A 17,871-nucleotide genomic window follows, 5' to 3' on the forward strand; every position below is an offset into this window, starting at 1 on the left:
GGAAGAAATTTTGTGGAGTGCTTGATTCGTATTCTTGTAAAATAACATTTTTAGGACAAAAGAAATTAAAAAAGTGTTAATATGTTTTAAGAAATGACTGATTTGTAATGTTTAGGCATCGTTGTAGATACGCCTAAATTTCTACGTAATTCCATGTAACTGTGAATTTTGACTTTCGTAATACTTGTATTGCAAAGATAGAGTATACAGGATGTTACGATTGTTGAAACTCCATACAAGATGGCGGATGGGTATGTTGCGAACGAATTGTGGTTTAGAACAATTTTTTTATTGTTTTGTTATTCAGCCTAGTTTATTTATAAAATCGATATCGTATCGACGAAATAATTACATCTTTTATGGGATTTATAAGATGTTATACGTCGGATATGTTTTTTATTGGCAGCATTTATGACATTGTCGTATCCAAAATGTTTGTATTAAAGGGTTAGTGCCATTATTCCTTTTTTAAGTTTAAAAAGATATCTGTACCGTGCTACCAAAATGGTAAAATTTATGTCTTTTAGTAAACGCACGGTAAAGGATCATCTAAATTTTTTGTAATTTCGTGTTAGAATTAAGTTTATTTTTTACAATTTTTTTATACTTATTGTATGTAATAATTTTCCACCTTAGTAAATAATTTGGTAAATATAATTTATTAGTTTTTTTTTGTAACTATAGCGTCCAGATGAGAGGTATGTATTATAAATGGGTTTTAAACAATGACAGTGTGATTGTCCCTTAATATGCCATTTGTAACAAACTAGTTGATATTGAAAGAAAATAAATGTAATTTTTAAGATTATTTTACTTTTTTCTGTTCGCCTTAACAAGCGGGTATCCCTTTATTTCCACACGTGAAGGTGAGAGACAAAGTTTTTTTTTAATATGCCAAGGTTTTCTCCATTTCCGGTATGGTTTTAACTCTAAAAACCCATTTACTTTGGTCTTCTCTTAAGAAAATTATTCCATAGTCATTAAATTTTATTTTATGTACATTTATTAACTAGTACACATTTATGAAACACCCTGTATGCAATATAAACTTTAGAATTATAAATATAAAATACGTTAGGCCTAAATTGTAAATATGTATATTGTGGAGCGGTAATATAAGCTTAGTATTCAATAGTCCCTAATGTAACTTTTGTAATAGTTAATGTTAGGGATATACAAGGTGTCTTAAAATTATGCATATCAACGAATTGTATGATTAACATTTCTTCTATAATGTAACTCTGTATAATTCAGCCTAAGGGTCGGTGCACACTGACACTACGCATGAAAATGCAAAACATTTCTCACCAGTGTGTACCTTCTTTAAACATAGAATACAGCGGAAAGATTTAGACATAAAATTCTTTACCAGTATTAACAAAGAATATTAAGGGCAGTTCCACACTACCGAGAAAACACAAATCAAAGCTAATTTCGGTAGGAATCCAGCATCAATCGCTTATTTTAGAGAATCACCCAACAAAATGGGACAAAACTAAATATTGTACCTTTGGTATTACTGGGGTTGGACCATTCAAACCCCAGTAATACCCCTTTCTATTCCATAATAGAAAGGGGGGGGGTTTAACATTAAAAAAAGTTTCCGTTAAACCATGGTAATGAATGTATCTCTAATTTAATAGATTTCTGTTCAATAGCAAAATAGTTATTGCTTTTTGTGTGTTATTTTGCTGATTTCTGTACGTTTTTCACAATTAATTTTTATTTTAGTAATTAATTTTCAATGCAGCTATTTGAGAAATAAAAATCCATAGTCTTGGAAAAACCGTTTAATTTGATTACGATCATTCTAGACATTTTAGCAGTTAGGTACACAAGAATGCCTAGATTTCTGACTTTCCAGAAACATTGCTAATGCTTTTTGCCCGGAACAGATATTTAAAGAAAAAATGATTTTCTTTGCAAACTAATAATAAAGATATTTTTATAAGCGATTCAATGCTTTTATAGTCCATTTTATAGATTTAAAATGATTTCAGTCGGTTTATTTTAAAACAGAATTAATTTAAGTTTCATAATTAACCTTTATTACTCGGGCAGAATAACATAAGACCTCGTCGATGGCAACGTTGTACAGTGTGGAAAGCTGTTCCACTACCTGTAAGGGATTAGGTTAAAAACCATGTACTATGTTATTGTGGTCGGGTAGTAATTTAAATTGTACAAGTTTATACGTAGATCTCATTCTAACATTTCACACACTCGACATTTGGACATGAGTGTTAGTTAATCTGATATTTGTTACATAGAAATAATGTGTAAAAAATATCTCATATTCCTACATTCCAATAAAAATATATAAAAACTATATTTAACTCGATGTTTACTGATAGTAAAGGATTATTTGTACTTATATCTCGTTGGTGACCATTTTTGTACTTTTTTTACCTTACAGTGCAGAAAAATGGTGACCCATGGGTTTTAAACACTGCCATGTTAAAATTATATTAAGGCCTCTATAGTTTCCAGTGTTGCCAGTTTATAAAGCTTTGTACTTTTAGACGGATAGTAAAAAAAATTTTGCAGAATTTTTTTCTGACATTGCAAGGCGACTATGGAGGGATATTGCTGATTTGCAAAAATATCTATAACTTTAATGTATTTTAAATAAAGTGATGTATCTAAGTGTTTTTGTAATAATTAGCATATAGATAAGTCTGTGTGCATGTAAACCCTACTTTATACATTGTGAGAGTTACTGAATAAGGTTGCTTTTTACTTACAATTACTGAATAAAGTTGAGCATTTTTATAGTTAATTTACAAGTAAAATCAACAATTTAAAAACACTGAATTTAATAATTATGTAGGAACAAGTTTTAACATAGTTTTGTCGTAAATGATTTGTACCTATTAACCGAGCGCAATATTTCTTTGTTTTGAGAGAAATATGCGATTTCATTTAACTTTACAAGTAATTTTAAGTAAAACAGCAATCGATGGACAATTGAGGAAAACGGTCGCCGCATTTAGAAACGTAATTTGGCCACTAAAAGTCCACTAAACTGTGTGCGGCAATAAGTATAACAGTGTATGTGCGCGGTGTGGGGCCACGCAACGAGCGGGAATGTGTTTAAAGAAATGTGCTAGATTGATAACACGACTGATACATTTCGTTTAATATTTTATAAGTAGTATATAAGGACATATAATTTTGAAATTGTTTGTATAGAAATAAAAATAATCATTTCAGCATTGAAATAAAGTGATGAAATTGAATTTGGTGTTTTATTTGAGGTTATGTTTCTTATAAATATTCATGTAACAATTATCTAGCTAATTAACAAAATTATTCCCTTTTAACGACAATTCCCTCTGCAACCTACTTGAAAAAAATATATAAAAGACCAGACAAGTAAACGCGAAGTTATGAAGTAACAAAAAAAAGACGTTTTTATACCTCCTCCTTTTTAAAGACGGTTAAAATGAGATTTGCGTAATTCGGAGTGTTTTTTTAAATAATTTCTTATTCCAAAATCGTATAAAATAACTTTGTATATTAAGCAATGCGTATGAAATATTAAAAATAGACAAGCTATTCCAAACCATAACAAAGGAATACATTTACCAGTCCCTGGCATCTGTTATTACCGCAGTGCCCGCTGTCAAAACCAATTAAAGTCACGTGCTTGTAACATGAGTCTGACAGCTATTGAGTGACAGCTTTAATACTTGTCAAAACTGACGTTTGTGGATAGTGACATGAGGTATGGCTGTTCCTTAATTCTCCAATAAGGCGTGTATAGGGGATCAAGCATTCTATTGCCTTTGTTATTGTACGCCTGAAATTATTTAATAGCAAAAGTAGCATTGTGAGTAATTATATTTAAAAATTATAGTACAATTAAAAAAGTCTTTTTTTGTTTAGGATAATTTATATGTGCTTAGTATATATAATATACTTACAAGCTGTGAAGCCTAAGTGGTTGTCTTAATTGAAAATATGAAATAGGTACCAAAAACTAAACCATTTTCAAGTCAAAGGTTAAAATTTACTTGAAAATTGTTAGAAGTGTCATTCGCTGGCACTATATTATCCGTTTTTAATATAATTTATGGAAAATTTGCATACAATTTATGTAGAGGATGTTCAACATTGTTGGTTCATTTTCTTGCAAACGACAGGCGCAAAAAATTGTCATCGGCGAGGCGAAGCAAAACATTTTAACGAGCGCTAGTTATAAAAATAAACATATTTATTTCTCATCTCGTGTTAAAACGTGAAAATACATTATTTCTAATGGAATACATACATTTTTTTTATTATTTGTTAAGCTAGCGCTTTACCACGATCCCACCTAAAGGAGGTGACGATGCAGTCGAAAGATGGTACGAGCTAGCTTAATAGGTAGCTGTTCACTCTCCTTTTGAAGGCCCCCACGTCATATTTGGACGGGAAAACTGATGCCGGCAACATGTTCCAATCCTTTGCAGTGCGCACAAGGAACGATGATTGAAACTTTTTCGTTCGAACTCGCGGAATATCAACTACGAAAGGATGGAATTCGGCCGTATGCCTGAACGTCCGGTGGTACAAAGGGGACGGTGGAATTAAATCGTGCAGTTCTTGTGCACAAGTTGTTGTTCTTTATTTATATTAACTTCAGGTGGGGCAAGCGCTAATTTTAACGTCATAAAAAAAACTAACGTTGCAGAGCAAAAGCCTACTACTACTCAGCCGTTAATTATTCATTAAAAGATTCCCTTAGTTTAATATTAAATTTTTACTAAGGGCGGCAGTATGTCCAATGTTGTTAATCGGATACTGTATCTAAGAATTCGAAACAAAGCCAATTAAGTTCCTTTATTAACTTCACATTGAATTGTTAGTGAAATCGTTAATAATCCAATGGGTAATTAGACTGAACTCGTCTGCTCTCGAATGCAGATCGCTCGTCGCTAAGTTAAAGTAATTGCCTCACATCCGGCGGTCAAGCTCAGTCGAGTTGCGATCGTCTGACTCACTAATTGTCGGCTAATTCATTGTACGAATTAATTCTGTGTTAAATTTATCGGTTTGTTTAAATGTTGTTTTATGAATAGATTTAAATATAAGGGAAACTATTGAGCATGAACATGGCCAGAAAATGGGGATTGCAGCTGCCATTTGCTAGAGAATCGCATTACAAAATATAATAAAAACTTAAATTAAGACCATATTAAAGGTTGGCTAGCTAGCCACCTTAGGCTACTCTGGGTTGTTATATTGTTTGAAGCCTAATTTTTAAAAATGCACGAGTCTTACTACAACAAACAAGATTACCTACCTCTGTTCTGGATGTCTCATGTTGACATTTCTTCTTAGCTCTTCAGCCCTTTGTGGGTCTAAAAATTTAAACAAATGAATTAAAAAACAGATGCATACCAAATGGAATATATTTGTTTAGGAAAAAGGGGCAAATGAGCGGTGGATTGCTTAACATTAATTGACCCGATGCCCATGAACATCCGCGACGTCACGAACATCCGAAACTGCAATTACGCTGCGGGCATTTAAGGGAGTACACACTTTTCTTGAAGGACCCTAAGTTGTTACTGTTTGAAAATACCGCTGGTAAAAAAAGAATCACAGTTTTGAAAGAAAAAACAATACTTTTCAAAGTAACGATATCCATTCAAGCACAACGCATGTTATTGCGTTAGGGAACAGGAAAATTAATTTAACGTTTCAAACAAAGCTTCAATGAGCACGTAGAAGAAATTCCACAAATTCTGTAGAGAGGGCCGCGTACGTAATCCGCAGCAAAGTGGCGGCGAATCAGCCGAACGTGTACAATTTATACGTATACTTTGAATGAGCCGTGTCTACGCATACGATTAACTCTACCACTAAAGTTATTTGATTATGAACATGTAATATAAGAGAGTGTTTTAATATAGGAGTTTTATAAAAAGATTTTAACGAAGAACAGGGTTTTAGAGTTCCTAGTGCCCTAGGTGAGATTTTTCCGAGGTGCCCGTTTTATTTTGTTTTTTTTTTTAAAGAGTTAAGACTATGTAATTCACAGACTTGTGGCACCCATTACGATCAGCGCCCTGGGCGCTTACCTATACTATTATAATAAAGCGTAAACACACTTCTTTGTTGCCTAAGATGTCAGCAATTACAGCATATTGTTGAATAATCCTTTTTTTAATAAAAAGCCCTACACTTACGTCACGCTTTAGGCTATATATTTTCACGTCATTAAACTTAGGGGATAAATATTTTGGATAAAAACCCTAATGCGGGAAAGAGACCATAAGTTGCTGCCAATATCAAGGAATCAAGGTTGCCATGGATTAACATCATGTCATGTCATTTTGACATTTGCAATTGATAATTTGACACATGTAAACAATAAAATGAAATTTTTATAATTTTATGCGGATGAAGTCGCATGGGAACAGCTAGCTACATAGTTTTTGCTATTAATGATTGAAATTAAATAAACATTCGGTTAAATAACTTATCACTAATTATGGTTACATTGTGCCGATACGTTTCATTGCGTTATTTTTAATGTTAATGGACGCCATTTAACCGGTTCACGATAGCCGCAGTCGTGCGGTGGCGATGTTGTACAAATATTTCACATATACAAGAGAAAATGGAATGTAAAACACACAAAGTGTAAACAACGATAAAAAGTTCAATAGTATTCTCAGAGCAATTGTAATTTTTAAGTAATTAAATACAAATATTTTCAGTTTTGAGCATATTATTGACGTATACAATTATTGCAAACAAATATTTGACAATTAACCATAATTGGAAATAAAACTACGGTCCACTAAATTGATTTCGAAAAATTTAGAACTTTGCACGGCACAGTTGCAGGCGAACTTTTATCCAAACGAATCTCTGTCAACGACAATTAGCTAAAAAAACACCGTTTTAAAATGCTGTTGCAATTTGTTTTTACGTTTACCGTTTAGTTAAAACTTTATTTACACTGTAAACTATAAATAAAATATTAAAAAATGAACACACCGATAGCATGAAAATATCAATAAATACACACCTTTGCCATGTTGGCCGAGAGATGGCAGCACATGTTCTATTTAGTAAGCCGCTTTTGTTCGACGTCCACAAAGTAGGTAAATCTCGACGCCAACACAAAAGCCTTTAATAACCATTATCTTCACAAAATAGGACGGAAAGCTAATTGTGTCTAGATTATGAACGGTGTTAGTGTTAATAAAAAATCTGATTAACTATGTCGGAATTGTTCTGCATAGTAAGAGTTGTGCGATTGTCGTTTGTTTTGCAGTCAATTCTACTGTTTAGTTGCTCAAATGAAAATCGAGTAGTGTTCGCACCTCCATATAAGCTGATAGGAATCAAATTGGGACTAAACAGCTGTGCGATATTTTAGTCAAAGGTGATCGCGCGCCCTAAAGACCGACTTTTGTCCTGGACCCTAAATGTAAAATTGTACTTCTTCTTAAAGTGCCATCTTCTTTCGAAGGTCGGCGATCATTAGGGCAACTGACGTTCTTGACGGCTCTGAAAAGTGAACGGGCGCTCTTTCCATACCACTGGCGTAGGATTTTAAGCATAAAATAATACACTTATGGCCAATTTTACTTATGGGATATTTTATATATATTGTCGTCTTGAATGAAATTATAACATTAATAATTAAGCAATAAAGTAAATTGCATGTTGAGATCCTGTGCGAGTGTGGGTATCGAGGCAATTACTGCGACTTGTCTCTTGCAATCTGCATTTGGGATTAGGACGCTCGTTCAGTTTTACCTACAGCGTTGTACTAAGGGTTGTCACTTTGGAGTTTGACATCTTTAGGTTATTATTTAAAAAAAACTGTTGACCGTGTACCCACTTGATTTTGAATGATGTCCGTGCCTTAGGACTTAAAATGTGAAATAAAATCACTGGAGAACAAGAACAACTTTTAATTGAATCAACGCCAAGGACTCAAGGGTTGACAAGACATTAGTCGTCTTTGTCTGTTGCCAGTGTTGATGTCCACATTTTTGAAAGTTGATAACCCTAGACGGTGCTGCTTCAATTGCGACGAGTGATAAACTTGAATGTGTTCATTTAACACTACGTAACGAGTAGAGATGTTACGTTTATTTAAAATATTGCACATCTTGAATCTGTTAGACATATTTTATAAATGATAATTATATTTAAATATCAGGATACATGCTATCCACAATATGCTACCGACGAGTTCTGGGATATTTTGGACATATTGCTCGAAGACAACCTGACAATCTGGACAAACTGGTAGTGGTTGGAAAGATCGAGAGCTAAAGGTCACGGGGGCGTTCACCTTCCCTATGGACAGATCAGGTGCAGTCCATATTAGGACTCAATACCCCGACTTGTCTGAGACGAGCTGAAGACAGGGCGGCGTGGAGGCAGATGGTAGATGAAGCGGTAAAGGTTTACCAGGGCAAGCACGACCTTCAGCAATGAAGATACGAACAAGAAGAAGAAAATTTAAATGAATCACAACTCTTGAATGAGAAAGAGATTTATAGCTAGCTATTGCCCGCGGCTCCGTCCGCGCGAAATTAAAAAAAATAGTGACTTACCTAAGTGGTTCTCCAAACTGTATTCTACATTTGTGTTAAATTTTATTGCTATCTATTGAGTCTTTTGTAGTCTATTCAGGAGGAGGATATTCAGCCTTCTGAATTCCTTCCAGCCTTCAGTGTCCTTACACCATTTAAAGTTTACCTAGATCTATGTTGTTGTGAATATGTTTTTAAGTTTGTATATTTTTCAATCAATACGTAAATCCAATGATGGAATGCATTTAAAAAGTTTAACAACGATCAGTGTCATGCATATTCAAACCTTGTACGAAGTGGCTCGTGTCCGTGCATATAATAAATTAAATACGTACACACGCAGTTAATTGGCTTTGTGTGTACATTCCTGACCCAGTTACGATTTCAGCTGTTCTTTTGTATTAAAGGGAAGGTTATTTTAAAGCTACGTTGCGCACGGTTTAATTTAAGAGTAGGGGAATTTTATACTGAGTAAAACGACATAAGTTGTGTACAAATTGTTTTTTAATATTCCTTAATAGTTTGCAATTGATATAAGATATTACATAGGAGAGCTTTAAGGGATTTTTCGTAAAAACTTAGTATCAAATACGTTAAAGCCATAGGCTTGAGAAATATGATCTAGACCCGTACATAACAGAACTTATATCAAATCCAGTGTGATATAAATCATAAACGGCAGCGTCCATCATCATCATCACCAGCTCACTATACGTCCCCGCCGAGGGGCTTGGAGCCTACCCTAATAAGGGGTGACTAGGCCATAGTCAACCACGCTGGCCAAGTGCGGGTTGGTTGACAGCATCCATAATTCGACAGAATTAAAACTATTGTTTAACCAAAAAGTTTCTACCTTTTTATCAGTAAGAGCTCAGATTAAAAAAAGTTAATTAAAAGTAAGCGTAAGAAAGTATTGGTCTATTTCGAGGGTTTACGCAAGCAAACATGCAAGTGAATACAAGTCCTCGAGAGGGATCCGAATGTCTTTCATAATGGAAGCTGAGAGTTACGCAGAAACGCATTTGATGCCTTTGAAGGCTCCTTTGACATGCCGACGACACAAGTCGAATGCTTTGGCACACGCAAGGCCCAATTTAATGCATATCTCAAAAGTAATGTTTGCTACTTATATAAAGATACCTGTATGTGTTTATTTCCGTTGTGATAGGTATTGTATAAAATATATTGCCGTCCTGCTCTCTTCTTTTTGAACAAAAAGAGTTATGACGTCTACGTTAGTCTACGCCTATGTATTTGCCTACGCCGTAGCTTCCGTCTACACTACGTCGTCATTTGTTCCGTTCGACACTGATGTTGGATGCATTAAAATAAAGTATATAGATAATGTATTTTTTGGAATAAGTTCCATATAAAACGTACATACAGGTTTTAGAAGATATCTCAATAATTACTTTTAAGGCAAAATTTAAAAAAATGTAACCATTCGCTCCCGGGTGGGCTCGAACCACCAACCTTTCGGTTAACAGCCGAACGCGCTAGCCCATTGCGCCACGGAGGCTTGTATTCATATTTATACAAACAAACAACGTTTGTTAATAAGTATTAAATATTGCCTATGATATTAAATATTAAATAATTAGTTTTTAAACAGTAGAATATATTTCTGCGGCCATGTCAGAATATGACAAATATTTTACATGTAGTTATCCTAACATAATTAATTGAAAGCATTCTTTAGCGAAAATCGCCTACATTTATACTTATGTTATAAAGGGGAAAGATTTGTATTTTTGGATTTTCGTATGTATTGAAATAACTCAAAAACAGTAGTTAAAACAGTAGTACTCAAAAACGGTGAAGGAATTTTTGAAATCGCCAAAAAACCTATGTTATCACTGAGTAACATAATTTTTTATATTTTTATTTTTAGTAACATATACTTTTAAATTTCACGTGGACGAAGTCGCGAGCAACAACTTGTTACCTATATATTAATAATTCACACTTATGAGCAAAAATGTATTTATTTGCCTAATTTTGCCTGATCTATGACCATAGATTTATTTACAACGATATTAGTAAAATATAAATAAAATTAAGAAATAATTTAACAGCAATATTTAAAAATGTAAGAGCTTTTATATTCAGTTTTATTATCAAAAAGTTTAAATAACGGTCGACAATAAAAGCGTCGGGATGTTTTAATGTTCTCTCCAGAGAAAAGATAAGGATGCAGGTACGTTTAGGCAAATTACATTAATATGTAACGACTACATACACGATTAACATCCGTACTCATAGTCGTAAAATGATTATTTAATTATTAATTAAAAACAGACTAATTACTACATCTCTTTGTTTATTTTCTTGTTTAGACACTTATGTATTTTTAGAAACGGATTGGCTCCTAGGAACCTAATGCAGGAGCAAAGGCTTCCCCGAAACACATTTTTGAAGAGTGAAATAATAAATAATTTATTTGTTTATATCTTACAGACAGTGTTTTAGAAGATTTCTAGACTTTTTGTAGGTCTGTCATATCGTTCGAATACTTTCGCGATAATCTTTAAAATAGCTTAACCGGTCTTACTTTACTTAATGGAATATTATAGCGTAACTAATAACGAAATTCGAGGATTAAGTTAATAGGTTTTCAATTAACAAAGTTCCTATAAAAATAACTACTCTATAATAACTAAAAATAACTATTAAAAGCGTCAAGAAACCTATACATTTGAATGTTAAAACGATTTTCAATTTTTGATATGAAAATATTATTCAATTTTTGCATGTCGTCCTCTGAAACTGCAGCGCAGCGCTTGACATCCACCAAATTTATTCAACGTTTTCATATTGTGAAAATAAAGTTATTTTACTTTTTATATTAAAATTGTTTACTCAGTGATATTGTTTGGTTTAATACATTGTCTTCCAAGTTGTCTGTCAACGGCTAATTATAACATAGTAACAGCAAACAATTTTAAATTATTGACTACATATCTCATAATGTTTGTAAACGAATAGTCAACGAATGGAAGTACGTTTTTAACCGCGGTTGAAACAACCACTGAATAATTTTTCGTTGCAAATGAGGCATCGTTTTAAATTGGCCCCACAGAGACGGCTTTGGCAACTTCAGCCTTTATTGTCCATTTAAACCTCTGATTATAATACTGATATTTCGCCTTTTTATAAATCAATCCATATAGGAAAAATTCAGCAAAAGACTCCCTTTCGTATTGGACGACGCTATGCGATGTAACTTTACATGTTACACAGTGAGCATTATGCATATGTTAAGCTTCAAGTAATCCATTTCAATGGAATTGTAAGGTAAAGTTGCACTCTTAATATTAATCTATCTATCTATACTCTATACTAATATAATAATGCGTAACCAAACACTATTTCGTTTCGTAGAATGTCAGCAATCACAACCCTATTTTAAATATTTCTTTTCTTCCATAAAAAGCCATACATTAATAACACCTTTTAGGATATATATTTCCACGCTATTAAACTTAGGGAGTAAATAATTTGGAAAAACGTCATGCGGGGAAGGGACAAAAATTACAAGCTGACAACATCAAGCAAGCAAGGTTGCCCTACGGCAAACCGATACTATTATCGGTAATTGTTATCCAATGCCAAATGCCCTTATTACATTTGAATTTAGAAAATAAAACAAAAGTCTTTATAATTCAAAGCGGATGAAGAAGCACGGGAACCGCTCGTTTGTACATTAAAAATGTCTTTGTTTTTTCGTCTTTATCTTTATCATCATCATCATCATCATCATCTCCTTATCCTACTCCCGCAGGTTCGGCGCAACAGGTTTCTGTCCTCCAAATAACTCTATCTTATGTCATCTCAGTCATCACTCCCTTTTCGATCATTTCACCTTTTACACAATCCATCCATCTCTTTCTAGGTCTACCTCTACCGATGTACCCTTCCACACTCATAACTAACGTTCTCCTTGTAAAAATGTCTTTATGTATGAGATAAAAGTAGAGCGTTTAAAAAGGCGAATCCCTTGAATCAAATTCGATGAAAATCCAAATTGTTGTTGGTAACTTTGTCTTGTTTCGCGACGTTACTCTCGTTTCTCGAGCAGTTATAAAGTTGGGGAGCAATTTCGCATGAAACTTGTCAGACGCGTATAAGATGGCGCATTAAAACGCGCTCAAACTTCTCTATGCTTACACATTAAGTTACCGAATATTTCTCGCACGAATTATCTACTGCTTCTTCCCATCGCTTATTTATTGGTTTTATTCCGTATACAGTAAAAGTTGTTATACGAACAAGACTTATATTAAGACTCAAGATTGTTTTATATAATGTGTAATGTTTAACTCATCTATCTATCTATCTATCTATACTATTATAATAAAGCGTAAACACACACTTCTTTGTTGCCTAAGATGTCAGCAATTACAGCATATTTTTGAATAATTCTTTTTTTTATAAAAAGCTCTACACTTGCGTCACGCTTTAGGCAATATATTTTATCACCATTAAACTTAGTGGGCAAATATTTGGATAAAAACTCTAATGTGGGAAAGAGACCATAAGTTGCTGCCAACATCAAGGAATCAAGGTTGCCATGGATTGACATCATGTCGTGTCATTTTGACATTTGCAATAGACAATTTGACACATGTAAACAATAAAATAATTTTATGCTGATGAAATCGCACGGGAACAGCTACTCAAAGGTAAAATTTAATTTGAATGTAGTAACAAAAAGGATATTTTTAAAACGGAAGTTAATAGCGTCTTAATAATTCAATCAAAATAAATGTACCATAAAAATTGAACGTCGAAAGAGCATAATTGAAACGATATCAGTTAGTATAAAACGTTCACAGTAATTCGACCGCTCGGAGTGTCGAATCGAGAGTCCTTTAATGGCAACCTCAATCGTTGTTTAGTGTACATTTTATACTAGTTCTTAGAATGCCTTTCTTTAGTAGCCAGCTCCAACTCTGTGGTAATAGTCTTATAAGATATTGTATAAGAAATTAAGACCATCAGTTAGAGCCTTAGGAAAATAAAACATGATGAACATGAGTTGCAATTTTTGAGTTGCAATTGCAAGCATGAGTTTCCACTGTTCTTACAACTGGACAAAAACATTATGGTATTTCTTTTTTTCTTGAGAGAATGAGTGGTAGTTTTTCAGTAGGAAGTTGGAGAAAGAATGACTTATTTTGAAATGCGAGTGTGATCACTTTAAATCGGTCACTTTATACTGAATGACAAAAACACTTCGGAATCAAACTTTTAATTGAGGGATTTCCCTTTTATTATCATTGTCTTTCAATTGACAGTAGAAAGAAGCGACACTAAAAGAAGTTTACGAAAACAATTTAAATACTAAGCCAATTGAATTTGAAGGTTTACGAAGTTTTGAGAATATTGAGTGTATGTGATTTCGTTTGAATACAAATATTTCCATAGTGAAATTTATTTAACTCACTTTTGTTTTTTATAATTCCCCGCGACTCCATCCGAATTATAAAAAAGTGAGTAGCCTATGTGTTCTTCCGGACTAGCCTCTATATCTATACCAAATTTCATCAAGATCCGTTCAGCGGTTTAGGCTACAAACTCTAACAAACATCCGTCCATTAATCCATCCATCTAAACTTTCGTATTTATAATATTAGTATGATTAGTATGCAGTATCATGTACGGCTTTCTCTTTGTCACTGTTAAACGAAATAAGCAATTTTAATGAGACCAAAAAATTTTTGTGGCATGATTTCGTGTGTTTTAAAGCAACTTTTTCAGTACTCTAAAAATACGCATTCCACCGTGATGAAAATCCTTTAGTAAACAAAAGTATTTTATAAACTATTTAAATTGAAACATAATTTGACTAGCGTCCCGTGTCTACTTTGTGCGCTGAAAATGTTTCGAAAACTTTTAATCCTTTTCTTTTTCAGGAGCTGAAACTTGTTTAATTTTCAGTTAACAATGTTGTATGTAATAAGAAAATTATTCTAGTGTTATACTCGTAGTAGAAATCTTACTAATATTATAAATGTGAAAGTTTAGATGGATGGATGTTTGTTAGAGTTTGTAACCTAAACTACAGGACTGATTACGACGAAATTTGGTATATATGAAGAGTCTGAAAGAACAAATAGGCTACTTGCTTTTGTTTTATTTCAATTACAAACTTTTTTCGTATAAGTACATTTAAGGAATTCAAGTTTACTTTACCACGATAATATTTCATACTTCGGCAAAGTCATTGAAGAATCTAATTCGAGTTAATTTACAATTAAAATGTTCAGATAGTTATGTCTTTAAAGGAAAGAAATTTAATCCGAATCTAATAAGATATTTGCTTTAACTTTAGTAAGATGATCATGAGCTATGAAACATCAAACAAACATTTACACGCCATGTGCAGCAGTTCACTCAATCAAATGCAAACTGAATCAATTTCTATTCGTGAATTGCTCAACTCTGCCCACTAACTCACTCAATGGACGAATTGTCTTTGCGGTGAAATGCAATTTGCCACTCGTCTGCATTATAAAACACTAGTGTTTAACTCGTGTTAAACAAGCAATGAATGTTTGTCAAGTAGTAATTATCTAGTCGGAGGAATTAAATATCTTTTGAGTGACTGATTCGATAGAGACGATAATAATTAAAGTAGGGTAGGCAGCACTGTTATTATAAAAACATTTAATACAAACCTTTTAGATAGTTGGACGTTTGTAACTATATGTATATCTTCAAAAGGATTAACAGTTCTCGACGAAATTAGGAGTTAAAGCTATCATACTTCATACTAATATTATAAATGTAAAAGTTTGGATAGATGGGTGGATGGATGGAAGTTTCTTAGAGTTTGTAGTCTAGAGCTGAACGGAACTGGATGAAATGTGACATAAATGTAGAGGACAGACTGAAAGAACATATAGGCCACTTTTTTTATTAATACCACGCTGACAGAGTCGCGGGTGGAAACTAGTTTGTAACATTTGTTGTTCTAATATTTCATTTTACAGTATTTATGAATCTTAGTGTGTATTTTAAATGCGAAATAGAAATAACTTTTAACTTTATTCTTTCTAGTGTTTTTGTATTGTGACCGTAAAAAAGCGTTTGTCGGGAGCGGGTGAGGTTAATTAAAAATGTAACTTTAAGAATATCACCCCTCGTCATGAAACTTTTAATTAAAGGATTTTACTTGTCATAATTTGTAACAGTATATTTTACTTGCAAGTGCCTTTTATAGCTTACGTTTTATGTTAAGAAAGTTTTTATGGTTGAAAATAATTCTATAATTTTTTATTAATTTATTCACCTTCAAAGAATTTAGAAAGTTATGATTATACTTTATTCTTTCTTTTATTTGTTATTTATAATTAGCATTATTTAGTTTTTTTTTTATTATTTTGGCTTTGCCATCGACATCAAACCACCTGGATCAAAGAAAAGTTAACACTTAAATGACAATTTAAACACACATTTGAAAGGATAATGAAAAGAGCATATCAAAAGCATTTATAAAAGGAAATACGAAACCAGTGATATTAATATCGTAGTTTCTTACCAGTTAAAAAACCATCTCGCTATAAAAGTCTGAATGAAGTTAATTTAATATTCTCCACACGCAAACTGCGCCTTAAGTCGTACTTGAGCAATGAATTTTAAATATTCCTTTAGTCCACGCTATGCTATCGTGAGACCAAAGCTTAAGAATCGTAAAAAACTTAATGAAAACCTCATTAATATTTGTTAACGAACAAAACGTTACATGTACAGTCAGATGCATTACAATCCATTTTATCATTCACTATAACATTATCTATACAATAATAATACGGACGGTCTGAAGCATACAAACATGGGCATATTTTTGACACTGAAATAGAATAAAAGACTGTAGCTTAGTAAATGTATACATATTTACGCAGGTGACTGTACATGCTTAACTATTATTATTCATTTAATATATAAATGAACCTGGTATTTAAATGACGATTGAATGTAAATCAACGCTGTCACTAAGTGTAAGTTTCCACTTCTGTATAAAATACGTTAATATTCTTTTGGAAGGAGATGATATACCTGTAAATTTATCATATGACAATATGTTTTTGTACAAGCTTTGGCAATAGAAACTCACGGTAAGACGCCCGAAATACCTAATCAAGTTGGTAGTTGGCATTTACAAGCCAGTAAAATGGCGTTATGCCAATTTCATTTCTTAAAGTGGCGTTTAGACACTTTGAACAACTTATAAAATTGTTAATTTGTATTGACAGTCACAACTACATTTAAAACCGTTAATCTTAAACTTCACTAAGTAATAACTAAGTTATTTTTCTTTCGTTTTCAAAAAATCTAGTAGCATCTTAACTTACTTTATACTAATACAAGCTTTCGCCCACGACTTCGTCCGCGTGGAATTAAAAAAAACAAAAGTGAGTAGCCTTTGTTTTCTTCAAGAGTATCCTCTGATTTCGTCGTAATCCGTTCAGCCGTTTAGGCTACAATCTCTAGCAAACATCCATCCATCCATCTTAACTTTCACATTTATAATAATAAGTAAGTATGAAGTATGAATATAAATGCAAATTATTAAGATGGATGTTTGTTAGAGTTTGTAGCCTAAACTGCTGAATGGATCTCAATTTGACTCAGATGAAGAGGACAATCTGGGAGAACATGTAGGTTACTTGCTTTTTATTTCACGCGGACAGAGTCTTGGTCGAAATCTAGTTTATAAATAAAACAATGACTTTGCTTATACCATGATCGAGCAAATTTCATATAATCTAAAATTCATTGTCATCCCAATTCCTTTTTCCCCAGTCGGTATATTTACCTATGTGTAATTTAATTCGGCGCTACGGTATCTTTCTACGGCGTAGAGGCTCCCATGTTTTGTTATTGAAGCGAAATGTTACCTACAATATGCGATTGTATACGATCAAATAATCTTATAATAGTAAAAAGATTAAGATATCTAAATATATATTTATATAAAAAAAAAACAAGTAATAGATTAAAGTGATTTTAGACACAGTACTCATAAATAAATTAAACTGCAGTTTGATTATGTGAACGACAACGTGGTCCTTATAGAGTTAATAAAAACTACCCAGTAACCTATGATTTATTCCAGATTGTGATCCCCATACAATCATATAAATTTTCCAGTGGTAGTGCCCGCTTTAACATCTTAGCATGAATGGGCTGGCACGCCCGGTGTAATACCACGACCACACAGAAGACAGGCGTGAAATGGAAGCAATTCCGTGTTTCGTCTGACGAGTGTGGTGCCGGAGGCCTAATTTAAGTGCCTTTCTCTTTACCTTCTATTTCT

At 33.0% G+C, this 17,871-nt stretch overlaps 1 non-coding gene across 1 annotated transcript; it reads right to left on the reverse strand.

Moving 5' to 3' along the window:
* Window positions 1-9,994: 9,994 nt before the first annotated feature.
* On the reverse strand, window positions 9,995-10,068 carry Trnan-guu. The gene has a single exon. It is a non-coding gene; the product is annotated as a tRNA-Asn (tRNA).
* Window positions 10,069-17,871: the final 7,803 nt, after the last annotated feature.

Source organism: Papilio polytes, unplaced genomic scaffold, assembly GCF_000836215.1.
Source record: "Papilio polytes unplaced genomic scaffold, Ppol_1.0 DF820678.1, whole genome shotgun sequence".
Classification (NCBI taxonomy): Eukaryota; Metazoa; Arthropoda; class Insecta; order Lepidoptera; family Papilionidae; genus Papilio; species Papilio polytes.